Here is a 21,751-nt window from a genome sequence, read left to right on the forward strand (position 1 = left end):
GTAGCCTACGGAGATGGAAATGCCTCAATGAAGGAAGTAAATGTATCCTATAGGAAAAACGGGAGTTATATTTAACATCGCTTCTGGTTTCATGGGGGAGCCATTCTATCACCGATATAATGTTTTATATTTTTACTCATAAAAAAGTGAAAGAGGGTCCAGTTCCATTTCTGAGTTGACAGGCATGGGTCAACCCAACCTATTTCTGCCACACATACTCCCCCTTAGCTGCAGGGTCAGGCTAAACCAGGCTCACTTGGTCTTGTTTCTTAATTTTCATACATAGCTGTTTAATAGTGGAGTACATGGGATTTTTATTCATATGCAATTTATATCTGCATCATTTATTAGGTATCGAAAATCATGGAATTTTTCTGGTATTGGTAGTACATTCAATGTGTCAATTGTATTCATAAATGCTGAGACGCTTTTTTCAGAAACAGGAAAGAAGAAGCCAAGACCAAGCCTGAACCCCCCCCATTCTTGAACAGACATAGCCACCATTGTCATGAACCAGTGGGTCAGGGAAAGGAGAGGAGACATTGTGAGTGTCCCTTTTGGGGGTGTCTAAGAGGAGCCTGGGGCATCCTGGGGTTGGTCTTCATTGTCTCCAGAGAAGGCGTTCTCATCATTGGGAGGTGGCTGGGTGGAGCGTCTTCTCTGATTGGCCAGTCTGCTCCAGCGGCTATAGACATAGGCTGGGTGAATGAACGTGGCCAGGCACAGGATGCACAGGGCTATGTTTATCTGCAGAGGGAGGAAGAGAAGAGACTGGAACAGCTGTGCATGTATTATTTGTCAGAACAGATCTGGGTCAAATATGTATTTTAAATATTTTAGTTTTTTGGTGCTGTAAAAACACACCTCCAGAGTTTTCAGTGAAACATGCTCTTTTTAAATTGTTTGTAGGACATTTAGGTCTTCTCATAGACCGACTAAAACAAATCTTGTTGGCCTAGGTGGACAGGCCCTCTCCTGGTTCAGGTCCTATCTATCATTTGTTTATACTAGAAATTAGTCCATATATCGCTCTAGAGTAAGATATGGAATACCACAAGGATCTGTGCTCGGACCTCTGCTCTTCTCCTTAAATATGTTACCTTTTCGCAAGCATAGCATTAAGTTCCACTGTTATGCAGATGACACCTAGCTGTACATATCAGCCGAACCTGACACCATTGTGAAAGTATCAATCATGGAAGCCATAAAGGACATAAAGGACTCTTAACTCTGGTAAAACAGAAATATTGGTTGTTGACCCAAAGTCCATCAGGATATGCAAGGGAATTCTACAGACTCCAAAATGTGTGTATGCATAGGTTACAGTTCACATAAATGTTTTGACATCAAGCTCATTTTTATAAATCACACAATCCGCAGGGAAAGTGATGCCCCTATTCTCCAAAGTGCTACTTTTAATTTAAAAATGGAACAAAAAGCTGACAAAAGTATCTACTAATTTTAATGGGAAATATCAGCAACTGAACGTTGCACACATCTTCACATATCTTCACTGGCCATGAAGCAAAGAGTGATTCATATTTTGATTCTGCTGTGGCTGGATGCTGGGTGTGTGGATGTGGAGCACAGTGGTGAGGTACTCACATATAAGGGGTCTCCATCCAACACGTCATTCACCAGGATGATGCAGGGGAATTGCAGGAGCAATACCACAGTCACTGTAGCATTAACCACACCGACCAGCTTACCAAAGTGACAAACGGGAAAACTGTACAGGCAAGAGGAAAGTATGATTAGAAAAACAATGCTTGAATAGAGGACAGGAGAATGATAGGATAGGGGTAAAAGTGGAAAGAATAGGGGTAAAACAGAGGGGGATGACAAAGAATGAGGGAAAGGAAGAGAGACATCCTGGCTGCACTGCTACTCAATAATCATGACAATTCCATGCATCCATCCATTATCTTAACCTGCTTATCCTGAACAGGGTCGCAGGGGGGCTGGAGCCCATCCCAGGATACATTGGGCGAATGGCAGGAATACACCCTGGACAGGTCGGCAGTCCATTACAGGGCATACGCATTCACTCATACACCTAACCTGCATGTCTTTGGACTATGGGAGGAAACCAAAGTACCCAGAGGAAACCCACGCAAACACAGGGAGAACATGCAGGCTCCACACAGAGAGGCCCTGGCCGACCGGGATTCGAACCCAGGACCTCCATGCTGTGAGGCATCATAATAATTAGCAACAACAATTATTCTGAGCTCTCAGAGTATGAGCATCTGCTAAATGACTGAATATGAATGTATGTTATGCTCACACAGAGAACGGCCCCAGGCTGAAAAACTGTATGTGACTCTGGATGCTTCATATATTCCTCTGGATAAGAGGGCTGCTAAATGAGTGGATTTGGTCACTCACGCAATGCTGATGAAGGCTGCATTCCCTCCAATCGAGAAGGCGCGGTTGAGCACTTGCAGGACGAAAGTCAGGTACTGCAGCTGGAGCACAGGTATGGTGGCGCAGATGGAGAATAAGAGGCACTGCAGGGCAGTGAGGAACAGGGAGAGCACCACAGAGCGCAGGTTACTCTCCTCCACCGTCTCTCCTGTGGCAGAGGCAAGAGCTGGGTTAGCAGGGTTACAGGCAGCCACCAAACACTTAACTGCTGCAATATTCTGATTTCAGAATCTAATGTTGATTCTAGGCTTTTGACTGCCTTTAGTGTCTGTTATTAGTGTTTGTCAACATGAAGCCCAGATTTGTGCCATGGACAGTCAAGGAAGCCATTATTGTTCCCTCTCCCAGTAGTTTTCTCCAAGTGCTAAAGTGTAGTAGCCTTCCAGATAAAATGTCTGATTGGAACATGTGAAGCGTCTTTCCAAAAACAACCTGTTTTTTTGTTCCTCCCTTGCAGCTGAATGTTTAATGCATTCAGGTTACAAAATATGTCACACAGTGATATTCACCATCATGATTTCCATGTCTCATGACAGTGCTGTATTTGCATGCCCTGCGGCAGCACACCCGTGGGAAGGTAACACAGGTACCTACCTTCGGCCTGTAGCTTGGCCTTGTAGCTGTCAATGATCAGGCCATTCAAGGGGGCGCACAGTATCCCACCTAACTGTGTAGGCGAAGACGTTGGTGTAGTGGCTCACTGAGACAGAGGGAGAGGAGAGCAGAGGATTAGCATACAGCAGCACACCATAGCATGGCCTCGCACACATTACATTACATTACATTATTGGCATTTGGCAGACGCTCTTATCCAGAGCGACGTACAACAAAGTGCATATCCATAACCAGGGATAAGTTCGCTGAAAGACCCTAGAGGGAAGTACAATTTGAACTGCTACCTGTACAACAAAGATAAGGACGAGGGCCAATTTTTTTCTTTTTTTTTTCTTTGTTAAACAAGAAACAAACAAACAGAGCAAAAGTGACCAAAGTTAACTATCAAAACACTGCTTACCTAGCCAACTAAAAAATACCGATACACAAAGCAAGTCACAGAGACAACAATTAAGGTTCACAGGGAGGTAGGGAGGGATGAGGAGAGGTGCTGCTTGAAGAGGTGTGTCTTCAGCTTGTGTTTGAAGGTGGGGAGAGACACAGGTGGGGTGCACACAACTTCAGCTCCTCAGCCTGTCTCTCTTCTGCTCTTTGTCTCACACTGAAAAGCACAATTAAGCTGGATCAATATTTCTCCTTGACTTTATCTAAATGGAATTTAATACTAATTTAATAATTTAAAACTTTTTTTTTAAATACTTTTCCCTTTTCTCTCCAAATTGGAATTAGCAATTGTATGTGTTAGCACCCAGTGCTGCAACTTCCATCATCAGGAAAATTCAGGAAGGCAAAGACAACCATTGTGCTCTCATTTGTGATGCTAATCGTTACTTCTGATCACAGCTCAGTTCGGCAGTTGAGCTTGTGCAGACATGATTGACAGAAAGAGCACCCCTAGGCAATACTAGGGCCAATTGTGCATCAGCCTTTGAATTGATGTTGCCCTGTAGCGTAGTGGTTAAGGTACATGACTGGGACCCGCAAGGTCAGTGATTCCCGGTGTAGCCACAATAAGATCCGCACAGCTGTTGGGCCCTTGGGCAAGGCCCTTAACCCTGGGGATGGATTGCTCCAGGGGAGGATTGTCTCCTGCTTAGTCTAATCAACTGTAAGTCTGCCAAATGCCATTAATGTAATGTAATATAATGCCAGACCACGGGGCCCATTCCTGCACTAGAACAGTGCCTTAACCAGATGAGTTATCCCACAGACATCTGAGCAGCAGACTGAAGAGAGGGGATTACCTTGGGCTGTGTCTCCATGAGCCAGCAGGGTCAGCATGGGGTTCAGGGTGCTAATGAACAGGATATGCCGCAGAGCCGTGACAGACACCCAGACCAGGTGCCACAGAAAAAACCAGCTGAGCACACACTGCTTAAAACTGCCTACAGGGAGAGGGCGAACAGAGAGATCGAGAAGGAGAGAGGGGTAGACAGATATATAGTGGCACACAGTGGGATAGAGTGGGTGGGAACACGCTCCTATCAATCTACACTCAAACAATGACCTGTAATAACAAAGTGAAAACATTTTTTTTGAAAATGTATTAAAAATCAAAAACTGAAAACTCTCATTTACATAATTATTCGGAACCTTTACTGTGGCACTCCAAATTGTTGTCAGGTGCATCCTATTTGCTTTAATTATCCTGTCTCTAGAACTAGATTGTCCACATGTGGCTAATTTAATTGCTGATTAATACATTTCCCTGCACAGAGGGAAATGTAACACACCCAATATGGATGTGAACACCTTTAATAAAGATGACAGTCCAATTTTAACCTCATTATCCATTGCTTGATTTCAAATCTAATGTGAATCCAAATTGTACCATTGTCGAAATACTTACAGACAATGCTCAGATATGTCTACTGCATGGCAGAGCCGCACCTGTCTGTGGGGTCTGCTGGGGGCTCCCTTGTTCAGATGTTGCGTTCCCTATCCCTTCCTCTCCCTGCACAGGCTCTGTGTTGTCTCTCTGTGCTTTTTCTGTGAAGCAATGGGTGTTGCATTTGGTCTGTTCACAGCTCATCCTGGAACAGAAACCAGGATTTAATACCTTTGTGAAAGCCGGCTGCACCACTGTCAGTCAGGCAGCCAGCTGTTATCCCACTGGTCTGGTCTACCCTTGTGGATGTAAGCCTCCCTTTCCCCTGTGAAGCTGGTTCATACCCATAAGTGTAGCCCTCAGGGAGGGGGTAGGGGATGTGCCTCTTTGGCATGAGGATGAAGGTTCTCATGAGGTGGATTATGCTGAATGCCGACAAGAAGAAAAAAGCGTGTTGCAGAGAGATCCCTTTTTCAAATGCCACCTGTAACCAAAGATGGAGAGGATCATCATTAGCTCTATTATTATTAACAGTATCACTATTGTTATTATTGGAATTATCTTCATTTTAAATATGATAGTTATGATAATTAAAGCTGTCATCACTAGCAATATAACTGTCATGCAGATTAACACTGTTAGCACCAAATCCCTCATTAGAACAGCAAATTGCTTTTAGAAATGACCATGGCCAAGCAACAAAGCTACAGGTTAGTATACAGGTAGTGCATAGTGCACCAAAATGCCAAATCAGGTGCTTTTCACAACAACCCTGTTTTTTTGTTGATATTGGAAAATGTACACATATTGAAGTCTGTTGTAACACTTCCTGGATGCCCCTTGATATACATTTGCAGGACGGTTAGATGTACTAGATGTATACATTTGAAGGAAAGCATATTATGTCACTCCATGTCACTCCCTTCATCATCTCCCACTGGCTAGCTATAACATCTCATGTAAATTTCAAAACCTTGGTGCTAGCCCATCAGATAGCAAAAGGGAGAGCTCAAAAGATCATTAGACCCTGTGAACCTCCCAGAGCTTGGTTCTGCTACAGCACCTCAGAGTGCCTACACTTCCAAGTGTTCTATCAGTTCTGGCCAGTTGGTTTGCACTTTCCACAGTCCTCAACAAATCTGGCAACTCTCAGAAAATGTGGTAAATATTTTCCACTCCTGAAAAGCTACTAATTCTTTTCATTATGAGAACATTCCTGGTGATAGGTTCCCAGTTTTATTATCCGCAGCTTCATCAGTACCACAAAAATTGTGGATACATTTTCCATGTCCTGTGGGCCGCAGTGTCTGCAGGTATTTGCCCCTACTGTGCGCTACACCACGTGCTGATTTCACTAATTATTTGACCTGCCTGGTTCATATAATAAGCTAATTCATGAAATCAGGTGGTGTAACGCGCAGTTGAAGCAAATGCCAGAAGACACTGTGACCCGCTGGACGTGGAGTTGAGTAGCGCTGCACTAGAGATTATTCAGTGAGCCATGGAAACCTTCTGACCACAGCAAGGTGGCAATTCACTGCTATTATAGGTGGTCTAGTGATAGGATTATTATTATTATTCAGCTTAATATTATTTAAGATTATGATTCTTCTATGGCATGAACTTCACATAATCTCTTTTCTGTAAATGTTTCTGCATTTACTCTAGCAGCTGCCTTCACCTGTTTTTCCCCAGTAGAGCAGCACATACCTCTCAGCACACATTTTTGGTTTGCTATTTAACTGCCGTCACCTTGATTATGAGGAAGATTAAGGCAGAGGAGCTGTAGGCTCCAGAATACAAGGTGATGACGGTGGAACGATGGGTGTCAAAGAGGTTCCCCACCTGGATGATAGAGAGGGTAAAAAAAAACTCTTCTTTAAGCAGCAATCTCAAACTATACCTGGGAGGCTACAATGTGTCTGTTGGTTTTCAGCCCACAAGTATTTCATCCACACACCTTGTTCTAAAGGACTTTCTGAAATAGTCCCCCTTGTTGATACACTTCATGGAGGAAACTACTCACATACAGAACATACAGCACAATATGGAAACACTGTACACAGGGGCTACAGGGTCAACTGTGTCAGCATGCTTCTTTATTATAACTAATGTCATTTTTCTTTCCCGCCACCCATCTGTGATTAATCACAACATCACATTTTTGTGACCTGAGTCAATCAATTCACAGATAAAATGTGCGGTTTAGCTGATTTCCAGTCAATCACTGCATTATTTGTACTCAGAAATATGTGAGCCTATTGGTTGAGCTTATCAGGATTCTATTCTTTTCTATTCTTCGCAAAAGTTGGTAATCATAGAGCATTCTATGGTGATGATGCCAGGTCCCATCCCTATTTCATAACTCATTTACAGTTGCAATCAAAATTATTCAACCCCCATTGCACATTAGGTTTATTGGCAAAATATACAATTTCTCAGCTGTTTGCAATAAACAAATTACACAAGAACTGTTTAAGTAGTTCAATGAAACATAATATTACAAAATATTACAAGGGTTTTTATCTACATTCAACACAAAATGCTACTTACATTTACATTTACATTTTAGTCATTTGGCAGACGCTTTTAATCCAAAGCGACTTACAAGTGCATAGGTTCTTCCACAAGTCAAAGCATCACATCCATAACTAGGAAAACACAAGGAAAGCTGTTCTAAACATATAAGTGAATTTTTTTGTTTTTATTTTAATTTTTTTGGGTTAGACAAGGAGGATAGGGATATCAGAAAGGGGGGGCGGGGGAAATCAGGAGGGAGGACTAAGGTAGAGTTTGAAAAGGTGTGTTTTGAGTCTGTGTCGAAATAGGGGGAGGGATTCTGCTGTCCTGACAGTGGTAGGCAAGTCATTCCACCACTGAGGAACCAGAACGGAAAACAGGCGTGAACGTGCAGCTCGACTGCCAGGTGCACGTAAAGAGGGAACCATAAGGCGACCAGAGCTGGCAGACCGGAGTGGTCTAGCTGGGGAGTAGGGAGTGATCAAGGATTGTATGTAAGGTGGGGCAGTCCCCTTAGCAGCCTGAAATGCCAACACTAGGGCCTTGAATCGGATGCGTGCGGCAATAGTAAGCCAGGTGACATGAGCTGACCTGGGCTGACTGGTGATCAGGCGGGCTGCAGCATTCTGGACCAGCTGGAGGGGCTTGATGGCACACGCTGGGAGACCGGCTAGGTCTTTTAATCACTACTGCAGTCTCAAAATTATTCAACCCCCTGTCTCAAGCACACCTGATGCAACTAATCAAAATTACCCAACCCCCTGTTTCAAGCACACCTGGTGCAACTAATTAGTTCAGGTGAGATAAAACACATAAATACATGGACTGGCTAGTGGTTTGTTGAGAGTGACGTTTGATTGCATGTTAGAAATATGGCTAAGTCAAAAGAATTCTCCAAAAAGTTCAGAGAAGAGAACTGGAGGCCATTGCCCATGAGGAATGGGCTAAGATTCCTCAGGAATGCTGTCAGAAGCTGGTGTCTGGCTATGCATCGTGTTTGCAGCAGGCCATAACAGCAAAAGGGTGCTCTACTAAGTACTGAAGATGCTTGTCATGAAGGGGTTGACTAATTTTGAGACTGCAGTAGTCATTAAAAGTAGCATTTTGTGTTGAATGTGGATAAAAACCCTTGTAATATTTTGTAATATTATGTTTCATTGAACTGCTTAAACAGTTCTTGTGTAATTTGTTTATTGCAAACAGCTGAGAAATTGTATATTTTGCCAATAAACCTAATGATTGCAACTGTAAGTTGTAGCCAACTTTCATCCATTACATTACATTACATTATTGGCATTTGGCAGACGCTCTTATCCAGAGCGACGTACAGTTGATTAGACTAAGCAGGAGACAATCCTCCCCCGGGCAATGCTGGGTTAAGGGCCTTGCTCAAGGGCCCAACGGCTGTGTGGATCTTATTGTGGCTATACCAGGATTAGAACCAGCGACCTTGCCTGTCCCAGTCATTTACCTTAACCACTACGCTACAGGCCGCCCTATATATTGATCCCATGCATATGATTGAGCGGTGATAATGGAGACACACCTGCATATTTGTGAGCAATAACATGTCACTTCCAACTGCGATGCAGGCCAGACCTGGAAACAGTATATTGGATATCTCTGCAGGAGAAAGAGGCGGAGATAAAGAGACAGGGAAACTGAGAAAGGCTAAGCATACACTGACACAGAAGCCTACATGGAACTGCCACTGTGTCAGGGTAAGTGTCAGTTAAAGGCCCAGAATACTTTACCTGGATGTGAAAAAGCAATCAACAAGGTGCCAGTGGTGTACAGTATTCTGGGAAAAGAAAAAAGAAAACACGAATCACACAAATTAGTTTAATCACTGGAAGAAAATTCCGACAAGGTCTGACCAGGTCTGGGGTAAAGGAGTTCAGAAAGTTAGGTGATGGGCTTGGTTTCAGGTGTGGGGGAACACATTTTATCTGCAGTGTGTTCCAGAATTATTGGCATGCTTGATAAAAATTAAGAAAAAGGCTGCATATAAACAAGATAATGGGAGATGGGAGAAGCTGCCAGAAGCACCTCAGCAGCTGTTGTGTAAATACATTGCAAGGTCATTTCCCTACAGAACTCATTTAAATCATGATCTTCTTGTAGAGGGTTTCCTACCCTTTCCAGCAAGGTATGATGTGTCATATTCAGATGTCATATTTAGGAATATTGCTGCATTTAAGTTAATGAGTTAAATTAATTTTTATTTATCTGATTTATCTTCATTTTCTTAAAGATATTTTTTAGGCCTTTTTCAGCTTTATTGGACAGTATATAGTATAGAGAGACAGGAAGAATGGGAGCGAGAGAGAGGGAAAGACATGCGACAAATGTCAGACGGTCGGATTCGAACCGCCGACGTCGTGGCTCGCAATGAGTCAGCGCTCTCCAGGCTGCGCCACCGAGACACCCTTTTTTCATTTTTTTTATATAAATGATGGACTGTAAATGTACAAACATTGTAATTCTTAGTTTACAGTGCACCTCTGAAAGTCTAACATGTAACACAGGTCATAGTTTACATTTCCTGGTTCACATACCACCTGGCCACATGAGTACAACATTTGAGAAAGATATGTAAAACTACTGAGGTTCTACAAGGTCATTTGTAAACAGTGTATCTTGGCATCCCTTAGCCTCTTAGCGTCTCCAGATCTATCCAAAATGGATAAGATATGCATTATAGTAAATCAATAGATAATAACTTCTTTTTACAGATACAGTATTCTGGCTCATAGAAAACCATTTCTACCCATTACATCAGGTAAATTGTAAATAAAAATATATTTTTCCAAAGAAATGGGTTGGATATACACCAACCAGCCACAACATTAAAACCACCTGCCTAATATTGTGTAGGTCCCCCTTGTACTGCCAAAACAGCTCTAACCCATCGAGGCATGGACTCCACAAGACCTTAGAAGGTGTCCTATGGTATCTGGCGCCAAGACGTTAGCAGTAGGAGACCAATAAATTAAGATAAATACCTAATACCTAATGCTTTTTTTGTCCATATGAAGTAGTAGTGTGTCCTTTTTGGTCGTAAGACAAGACATTACATTTAGAAGGTACTCAATTTCTTATCTCCATTTGAGTTCATTCTGCCTAAAAGGTATTTTTCCAGACTGCTGGGACAGGTCCTCAGAGTGCACGACACCAAACTCTGCTCCCTGAAAGAGAGTGGGGCCAACTTACTCCAGCAGGTTTACATGTTGGCAAATTCTCTGGCCAGCACCCTCATCTCCACGCCTCAACCTGTTCCTGCTTCTGAACCAGTCCAGTCCCAGCCAGAGCCCCGTCTGCCACCGCTGGAGCGCTATGACAGCGAACCCAAAGACTCTTTCCTGTCCCAGTGCTCGCTCATCTTCCAGCTCCAACCTTCCACCTTCTCCACCGAACGATCCAAGGTGGCTTATGTCATCACTCTCCTGTCCGGCCGAGCCCGGGAGTGAGGAACCGCTTTCTAGGTCTCTGGTGCCTCAGAATGCTACAAACTCTTCTCCACCGCCATGAATAGGGTGTTTGACCAGGCCATCTCCGGACCAGCGGCTTCCCATGAGCTGTCCTGAATCTGCCAGGGTTCTTGTTCCGTCTCTGATCATCCCAACGAGTTCCGGACCCTGGTGGCCTCGGCTGGGTGGTCCCTGTTTTTCAATTGCTGCGATTTCACTCTGACCTACTGGCCTGGCTCACCTGACACATTTTCCCGTCTGCACTCACCTCTCAATTAGACGAAGAGCCCACCATCATCCTGCCCCCCTGCACTCTGGTCACTGCCACACAGCTTGACATCACCAGCAAGGTGGAGGAAGTCCTGAGGAGCTGTCCTGTTCCTGATGACTCTCCGGCCAACCGCCTGTTCATCCCTGAAGCGGTCCGTCTGCTTGTCCTGGAGTGGGCTCACTCATCCCATCTAGCCTGTCATCCTGGGGTCATCCATACGCTGGCTCTCCAGGGTCACCGCTTCTGGTGGCCATCGGTGAAACCTGATGTGGCTGAATTCATCGCCGGCTGTCCTGAATGAAAATCCAGCAACCAGCAGCCCCAGGGACTCCTCAGTCTGTTCCCGTGGCCTTGGACTTTTACTATTATTGGTCTACCCATCGCGAAGGGAATGTTTGTTGTCCTGACGGTGGTAGACTGGTTTTCTAAGTTCTGACACTTTGTCACCCTACCCTACTGTTTCTGCATGTCTTCTGTGTGCACGACCTACCCCTGGAGGTGAATCGGTGAATGAGAGGCATCAATTGTACAGCGCTTTAGATAAAGATAGATATGTCAGGTTGCACTAAAATGGGTGCTAAGGTGAATCTCCTCTTGAGATCAGAAAAGGCCTGCTCTGCTTCAAGGGACCACACCAAAGGTACAGCTGGTGAGGTAAGACGTGTGAGTGGGGCGATTACCTTGCTGAAGTCCTTTATGAACCGGCGGTAGAAGTTGGCAAATCCAATGAACCTCTGAAGCTGCTTATCAGAGGAGGGGCGTGGCCAGTCAACAACAGCTTGCACCTTTTCAGGGTCGGCCTTCATTCTTCCACCCTCCACCACGAATCCCAAAAAAGACACAGAGTCTTTATGGAACTCGCATTTCTCTGCCTTAGCGAATAAACTGTTCTCCAAGAGTCGTTGAAGGACCTCCCGGACATGCTGGACGTGTTCCTCGAGAGAGTGAAAGAAGATTAGTATATCATCAAGGTACGCAAAAACAGAGCGATTGAGAAAATCCTGCAGGACGTCATTAACTAGAGCTTGAAAGAAGGCTGGGGCATTTGTTAATCCGAATGGCATTACAAGGTATTCAAAATGTCCCATTGGTGTCTTAAAAGCTGTCTTCCACTCGTCTCCTTCTCTGATACGCAGGAGGTGGTAGGCATTGCGCAGGTCCAGTTTGGTAAACACTGTAGCTCCTTGTAGGAGTTTGAAGGCTGAATACAGAAGAGGTAAGGGGTATTTGTTTTTAACGGTGATATTGTTAAGGCCACGGTAATCAATGCAAGGGCGGAGACTGCCATCCTTTTTGCCTACAAAGAAGAAGCCCGCCCCCAATGAAGAAGTGGACGGCTGGATGATGCCAGCGTCGAGTGACTCTTTAATATAAGTTTCCATGGTCTCTCTCTCAGGTCTAGAGAGGTTGTATAGGCGGCTAGCAGGGAGGGGGGCTCCAGGAAGAAGGTCAATAGAACAGTCATAGGGGCGGTGAGGTGGCAGGGAAAGGGCCCGATCTTTACTGAAGACTTCTTCAAGGTCATGATACTCAGCTGGAATGGAGGCTAGGTCTGGGGGTGTAGGAGTGGGTGTCTCCAGGAGGCGCTCAGAGGGGGGCTTGGCTGAACAAAGACAAGTAGAGTGACAGTAAGAACTCCAACTAACTACTTGGTTTAATTTCCAATCTATGCGGGGATTGTGCTGACTTAACCAGGGATGGCCAAGGCCCAATGGGGAATTAGGCGAGCTAATGAGGTGGAACTGAATAGTCTCATGGTGATTGCCGGAGATCAAAAGCTGGAGGGGACTGGTCTTGTGAGTTACCCTGTCAAGGAGTCTGCCGTCAAGTGCATTAGCGTCAAGGGGGAATTCCAGCGGTTCTGTCTGAGTGTTGAGCTGATGAGCCACGTCACGGTCCATGAAATTTTCTTCTGCCCCGGAGTCAATTAAAACCAACACGGGGAAGTTCAGCTGTTTAACGAGTAAGGTGGCTTTAAACTGTAGTCGTGGGCAGTCTGAGGGCGAGGGGTCACTCACCAGTACACCCACGGCTACTGGTGAGCTCTTCCTTTTGGGCACTGGGGGCACGCAGCGATGTAGTGTCCCTTCTGTCCACAGTAGAGGCATTGGCCTGCCATCATATGCCTCTGGCGCTCTTCAGGGGAAAGGCGGGCTCTGCCCAACTGCATGGGTTCCTCAGCGGGGGTGGCAGAGGCAGAGGCTGAGAGGGAGACTGGGGGCTCACTAGAACAAGGGGGTTTGACAGGGGCCTGGACTCGAGACAGAAACTGACTGCGGCCTCTAGAAAAGCAAGCACTACTCTGAGTCCTCTCTCTGCGTCTCTCTCTGAGGCGGTTATCTAAACGAACTGCAATAGATATTAAGGAATGTAGAGTCTGAGGTTCATCGCGGGTAGCTAACTCATCCTTTAAAACCTCAATTAGCCCTCGAAGAAAAGTCCCACGGAGAGACTCATCATTCCAACCAGAATCAGCTGCTAGTGTGCAAAATTCACACTACGGCTCCCCTGACATATGGACAGCAACCTCTGAGAGCACTCCTGGCTAGTAACTGGATGGTCAAAGGTTTTACGCATTTCGGCCATAAAGTTAGCACATGAGGAAAACAGGTGTGGCTGTTTGTCCCAGACAGCTGTGGCCCAATCTAGAGCATTATCTACCAATGACCCCATAATATAGGCAACCTTAGCCCTATCGGTAGCATACGATGAAACTTGCTGTTCAAAAACCAAACTACATTGCAAAAGAAAAGACTTGCACTTGCCTAACTCGCCTGCATAACGGGGAGTGGGAATCAGGGGCTCTCGGGGAATCAGGCCAAGGTTGGGAGCTGCTGGAACGGGTGAATCCGGTGGAGCTGGTGGTGGAGTTTGGGCCGGGGTTCCATGGCTTTGTTCCAACAGGTTCCCGTATTGACTCACAGTGAGGGTTAAAGTCTTCAAATGATCCATCATCTCTCATAACAACTGGTCATGATGTCCAATGAGTGTATTCTGGGAGGCTATTGCTTGTTGCCAGGGCATGGCCTCTGCACTGGGGGGTGCACTAGGTGATTCAGAGTGTGCTTGGTCCATGTGGCCAGATCGTACTGTTATGAGGTAACAAAAATGGCGGACCAAAAAGGCAACTCTGAATACACACTCGGACACTGGTAAAAGTGGTAACAGTCTTTAATGAAGCGGCCCAGAGGTACACAAAAATCCAGGGGAAAAAACTCAGGAGTCTTCAGGGGTGCAAGAGAGGGGGGAGTCTGGAGAACAGAAATCTACTAGCAGGCTAGCGAGAAAAGAACACTTGTTAAAGTCCAGACACAAAAATAAGGCTACGGCTGACTGAAAACAAAAAGGAGCTGGGGGGTCAAAAAAAAAAACAGATACAGCCGAGTACAAGTTACTGCAAAAAAGTTCCTTAGCTGATTTGAAAAACTGAGAGGCTTGAGGAGAGTTCATTGCTTGCAAACAGACGATCTGGCGAGGGGGAATCTTCAGAGTCACCCTCTTGTACTGGAGCTGATGAGGAAATCTGAGCCTGGTGTGCATGGGGGCGGAGACTCCTGAAGCCAGCATGAGCCACGCCTACAGCCAGTTGGTGTAGGCTCACCTACACACAGACAGAGGGAGACACACACACACACAAGAGGGAGGGGAAACAAAAACACAGACACCGGGAAGGCAGGAACTGCTGACCTCATGACAATAATAAACACTCTGAAAACTACTCCTGGTCTTTGCTACAGGATCCTGGTGTTCTACATTCCTGATAGTTGGGCTCGGATAACTGAATTAACTTTTTACACATTGGCGCATTACGGACGCATCTGGACGGAAGGTGCTGACTCCATGACAACCCCAAGAAAACAAAATATATTTTTTGAAAAATATGCCACTTTTTCTGAACGAAATCCCATAGAGTAGAGGCTATTTAAAATGCACTTTCTTTGTACTTTCCAGAACAGAATGGTTTAAAAATAATTCAAGTGGCCTATAGCCTACCACTTTAGGATGCAGATCTTAGAATAAATTGTATCTGCTGTCTATCTGCACTCTCAGAGGACACTGGTTTTGCGAGAGGTATGTAGTCACAGGTTTATTTGTGATTCACAAGTGACAAAATGCATTTTGATAAGATATTGCGACCTGCGAGTGAAAATCCTCGCAAATCGCTTTCGCCCCAGAACAGCAAGGAAGCAGCGAATTGGCACAGCTTTGAGGAAGGGTGTGGGTTGCCAGCATGCAAGTTTGTTTCACCAGTGCAACCACATGCGGAGGAAGATGCGGTTGGAGCATTGCGTTGGTGTGTCTCAGAGGTGCTCCATCTGTCACACGCTCACACCTGCCATAGTTTAGTATTGAAACTGCTCATCTCTATGAGGAAGGTTTGTCTTTAGATAAAGGTTGCACGTTGTGTTTAACTGTGTTATCAGAACAATAAGTACACATGCAGGGATGCAAAGTTCAGAAAAATAAAGTTTTGATAGCACAAGAAGAACCTTTGCAATGTTTGACAATAGAAAAAATAGATTAAATAACACCCAACAAGATAATGCCTGGAAGGAGTTCCTTTTGATAAGGGTTAATCATTGTCAAAATGTTGTTTATGTGTTCAGAAATTGTGACTTCTATCGCAAAACCAACCAATCAGCATGTTGAATTACTGCATTCTTTGTACTACGCTACTGCACAGCTTGTTGAATTACTTACTCTGACCTCTCTATGTGAGTATGTTCGACTTGTTCCCTAGTTGACCATTCATTAAACTAAATTTGGTGACTGGAAAACAGTCACTCGTCCTTCATGTTATAGATACCATTTCCACAGTACAGGAAATTACTTGTTACACCTCTCTGCTTCCATCCAACGGGGGCTGCCATTAGGGCCAAAGGAGTTTCTTTTTTTCAGAATTGTGCACACCTGAAGGTTCATGTAAGGACTGGCATTGGAGAAGTTCACCTACATAAGGACTTTTCCGGGAGAAGTTCTAGGGGCTCACTTCCTTTCCATGTCTTCCTTGCTCATGGACCTCATGATTGTTTGGATGACTGTGTTTGGTGTATTTTCTTTTTCGTTAATATTTTATTTTTGGTGCAAACTTGCTGCTGGCAAGTGTTTAACTGGTCAGGAAGTTTCTTTTCACGGAGTAGACAATGTAAACCCTGCTCTAAAGCTGCCAGCTATGACCAGTTTGAAGTTAATGGCTACCAGCAGTTTCAAAACATAGTTTGAGCTGGTCAAACCATGTTGAATGTGGAGCTGCTCTGAACTTTCAAACAACTGGAACAGTTTTCAAGAAGATAGCAGTACAACATCAGTAACCTGATGAACCACTGTTATTGGTAGTAGTGATATTTCTACATGGCAAATACTTTACTTGTAGACGTAGTAGTATAATAGAAAAACAACAGACTGTCATGACATGCACGCTGCTTGTTCTGAGTAATTGACTCATTCATTGAAAGGGGCATGTTCGAAATAATAGCAGTGTTGAGCTTAATTAGAGAATTCATTAATTCTGTGAAAAAACAGGTGTCATTAATTGTCCTTTATTAAGGAAGAAGGGAAGCAAATGTTTCACACATTGTTATAAAATATTCCTTCTGAATTACTCAATAAAATGGCTATGACGACTATGTTTAGAACAGCATTCCATGTGTGTTTTCCTAGTTCTGGATGTGATGCTTTGACTTATGGTAGAACCTATGCACTTGTAAATCGCTTTGGATTAAAAGCGTCTGCCAAATGACAAAAATGTAAATGTAAATGTAAAATGAACCATTCCAAACATTGTTCAGAGGAACAACATCATTTGATTAAAAAGTTGATTGGAGAGGGGAAAACATACAAAGAAGTGCAGCAAATTAGCTCAGCTAAAATTATCTGAAATGCTTTAAAATGGCAGTAAAACCCGAAACAAGCGGAAGAAAATGAGCAATGGATCGAAGAATAGTCAGAATGGCAAGGATTCAGGTATTTATCAGCTCCAGAAAGATCAAAAATGATCTACAATTACCTGTAAGTGCTGCTATAGTCAGAAGACGTTTGATCGAAGCTAAGCTATCAGCAAAAAGCCCCTATAAAGCACCATTGTTGAAAAAAGGGCATGTGCAGAATCGGTTAAAATTTTCCAAGGAACACATCGATTGGCCCAAAGAGAAATGACGTAACATTCCGTGGACTGATGAGAGCAAAATTGTTCTTTTCGGGTCTAGTGGTCGTCGACAGTACGTCAGACGACCCCCGGGTACTGAATTCAAGCCACAGTACACTGTGAAGACAGTGAAGCATAGTGGCGCAAAAATCATGGTATTGGGGATGTTTTTCATACTACAGTGTTGGGTTTGTGTACCAGGGGTGATGGATCAGTTTGAATACATCAAAATATTGAAGAGAATATGTTGCTGTATGCCGAAGAGGAAATGCCTCTGAAATGGGTGCTTCAACAAGACAATGACCCCAAACACACGAATAAGCAAGCAACATCTTGGTTCCGGAAAAAAAGGATTGAGGTAATGGAGTGGCCAGTTCAGTAATTTGAGTTTGAAGAGAAAAATGTTGACAGATTTTTTGGAACAGATTAATATTCCTTTTCTTTGCTTCCTGTAAAAGAATAATGCAGACTTGATAAAATTTGCTAATGCTTTGATTTAGAATTGAATGTGTAATGTTTCCACTACATTTGAAATATTGAACTTAAAGCTATTAAAAAAATATTTGCACTTTATGAACTTTTTTTAACGCACTGCTATTTATTTGAACACAACTGTACCTAGCTACTTTTTCTTTCAGCAGGGAACAACAAGCCGCAATGGGCTTAACGTCCTGAGATTGTTACTGTGTCTTCTTATGATCGTATTCTTAAGTTGTTGGCCAATTAGAAGACAATACATTGCATTCATTTAGCAGATGCTCTTGTGAAAAGTAACTTGCAGTGTAAGAAAGCATAAGTGCATCCAGCTAGTTCTGTGGGCAGCAGTGACAGACCTGCCTGCATTTCCATTTGCTTGAACATATTGTAATTTGCCCAGTTCTAGGACCTATTTTCATCTGCTTGCACACAGACCTCTCATCACCTTTGTTCACAATGACAACCATTAAATTCATGCACAGAAGATTTTGATTTGCTCATATGCAGTACGTCCATCTCTTTTGTCCAGAATGCCACCTCAGGTCCAGCTCCTTTCGCACAAAGAAATTTTGAGCTACCTGTCTTACATGTACTGTTCTTTACACCACAACAACGTCTGAAACTCACATTGCCAACAGTCTGGATGCCATGGTATCAAACTGGTCAAAGAAGAATCCATTGAGAAGACTGATGCCATTCTGTAAGAAGGCAGCAATCGTGAAAACCAGGGAGAAGAGCTCGTCCTGTTTGCTACAGTCTGGGGAAAGTAGAGGGAAGAAAGGTGTTCACACCACAAGCGTTTTTAAAAACTTCAATTTCAATTTCTGTTCACTGCATGTCATCATATGCATTGTCTTTTATCATGTACTCTCACCGAGCACTTTATTAGGTATTTATCAGACTTATTTGTTAGATGTCTACTGCTGTAGCCTGTCCACTTAGAGTTATGATACGTTGTGTGTTCAGAGATGCTCTTCTTCTCCATACCACCGTTGAAATGTTACTGTCACCTTCCTGTCAGCTTTGACCAGTCTAGCCCTCTGACGTCTCTCATTAACAAGGCGTTTCTGTCTGCAGAACTACTGCTCAAAGCCACTTCACATCACATTTTTTCCCCATTCTGATGGTTGATGAGAAAATTAATTGAAGCTCCTGACCCGTATCTACATATTGTATGCTCTGCACTGCTGCCACACAATTGGCTGATTAGATAATCGCATGAATAAGTAGTTGTCATGAAGTAAAAATGTTCCTAATAGAGTGCTCAGTGAGTGTATATGTATAGGCCTACCTCTGTATTTTCTATTTTCTATTTATTTTAACTTGCCTTTCACATTATTTTTAAAATTGCAATTGTATTATTTGTGCAATAAATGTTTCCTTAATGTTTAATTAAAAATACAAACATCACACTTTTTTTTAACCAAAGCTACTTTAATATAATTTTCTTTATGAAAATGTACATGTAAGATAATGTTTATGTAACCTCATTGTGTCTAATTTATCTGATACTCATTTGCCTGCCTTCTAGTGGTAAAAAATAAATAAAACAGTGAATAAAGAATTTTTGTACTTCTCATCAAATATTAAACAGTCACTCACCCATGTACTGTGTGCCATTGGGTCCTGTGGCATTCACACACTGGTCACTGAAATATCCACTGTCTTTCAGGAGAAACACCAGGGAGGCCCACCCGTAAATTACCCCAGTGAAAAACAGGCACTCCACCAGTCCTGTGGCCAGGGAGAGCCAGCAGCGCAGCCTCACTCCACATAGAAACCACGGCATCTTCAGCCTCTCTCTCCCTCTATTCTTAGTCCTTAACCTCTCCCTCTTTTTCAGTCCTCTACCTCTGACTTATTTCTGTCCTTTACCTTTTTGCTCCTCTGATCACCGGCAGATAAAAGAGAAAAAAAGAATGAAATATTACAAGAAGTGGCAAAACCATGGAAGTGTGGAAGCTGAACATTTACAGAGACAATATTGCACACTCATGTGACTACAGTTCTCAGTAATCGGTATTTAATTGCAGTAATGCAAATAAAATAATTCACCACACAAAGAGAAAATTAGTGTTAAGTTAATAGACACCAAGTATATAGTATTTAGTCAAATAGACAAAATGGCTATCACCACTGAAAACATAGTATTCATACAGTATCGTATGAATCCTGAATAAATAATTATGAACTTGCTCACTAAATGAACCAGAAGGTTCTATGGCCACAACCTGGTGTAATACTGTCACCACAAGACATACCTGTATGCTCTCTACATCTGTGCCCAGTTATTATTTAATTAGTCCCATGGACTTATATAGCCCTGTACTCTCCCTTCCTCCTCCTTCTCGCTTCACTCATTTGTTTACTCATTTATTTCACCTTTAAACCTTAAAACAGGTTTTTATCTCACCAGAAATGCAATGACCAAAAAGTATGTACTGCAAATGTTTTGCTGGAACAGGTAGGTAAACAATGTTCTTATTAATATACTGCCACATGACACAGTTGTATGGTGCAGAGCACACAGGCTGACATCCTGAGCGGTTATCTCCGTTTTGTAAAAGAAGGGACACTTTGGGCTGTTAAAGAACTGGTGATCTATAAATCTCCTAACTACAGATTATAAAATATCAAAATGTCTCTCCAAATGTGTTAAAGGCCCAATTTTGAATGCTAATAGATTACAAAAAGCAAAAAAATACAAAGCTTTTATATAGTATATCATTAATCCTAATAAAGATAACCGTGACGCTATTCATAAAAAGCACTTTTAAAGGATCATTTGTATTTAGTGTCAGACTGACAGTACTTCCTTGTTCATCTTCCGTCTTCCACATTTCATTTTTCTTTGTTTTATATTACATATGACACCTGTCATGAAGTGTCATCCATCCATCCATCCATTATCTTAACCCCGCTTATCCTGAACAGGGTCGCAGGGGGGCTGGAGCCTATCCCAGCATACATTGGGCGAAAGGCAGGAATATACCCTGGACAGGTCGCCAGTCCATCACAGGGCACACACACCATTCACACACACACTCATACCTATGGGCAATTTAGACTCTCCAATCAGCCTAACCTGCATGTTTTTGGACTGTGGGAGGAAACCGGAGTACCCGGAGGAAACCCACGCAGACACGGGGAGAACAAGCAAACTCCGCACAGAGAGGCCCCGGCCGACAGGGATTCGAACCCAGGACCTCCTTGCTGTGAGGCGGCAGTGCTACCCACTGCACCATCTGTGCCGCCATGAAGTGTCATGTCCATTCATAAACTATGACATACCATTGTGATGACACAATCCTTAGTTTGTGTGATGACATTTGTTATGTTCAGTTCATCTTGTGATGACTCGAATAGATTGCACACATACTGCGCTTCAAGCCATTTTGATACATACAATGCATATAAGAATGTGTCATACAGTCCCATCCAAAAGTATTGGAACAGCAAAGCCAAATCCTTTGTTTTTGCTGTACACTGAATACATTTGGGCAAATCCATCAAAAGGAGAACATAGAGGCCTCTTGTGTTTTCCATGTGGCTCCCACACATAAGTGCCACTTAAACGTCATCACAAACAATGGAATGGCCCATATATTTCTAAGGTCCTTAGCAACACACAAACTTCAGTATAAAGTTTTCTTTGAGATTACAGTAAATTGATTACTTTATCATAATTACATCTGTCAAGAGAAAATTCCAATACATTTTTCCAGTACATGGCCCCAAATAACAGCATTTATTTATTTAAAAGCGATTCATTTTATTGCAAAGCCTTCCATCATGATTTTTTTTATGCCATTCATAATTCTCTCACTAGAGGTTATGAGTAACTTATCCATAGCAAGCAAAACCCCAGGTCAAATAATTGAGCTGACAGGGCTGGTGTTGAAATATGTAATGTCAGTCACGCAATTTATTTGAAGTTATTAAAAGTGGAGCTTCTGTTAATAATTGCAATGGATTTGTTTCCTCAGTGCCCAATGTCT

General features: G+C 43.2%; 1 pseudogene; it reads right to left on the minus strand.

Annotated features, from left to right (window-relative positions):
- Window positions 1-391: 391 nt before the first annotated feature.
- On the minus strand, window positions 392-19,542 carry LOC133109471 (equilibrative nucleobase transporter 1-like; annotated as a pseudogene).
- Between the last annotated feature and the right edge of the window lie 2,209 nt (window positions 19,543-21,751).

Source organism: Conger conger, chromosome 14 (genome assembly GCF_963514075.1).
Source record: "Conger conger chromosome 14, fConCon1.1, whole genome shotgun sequence".
Classification (NCBI taxonomy): domain Eukaryota; kingdom Metazoa; phylum Chordata; class Actinopteri; order Anguilliformes; family Congridae; genus Conger; species Conger conger.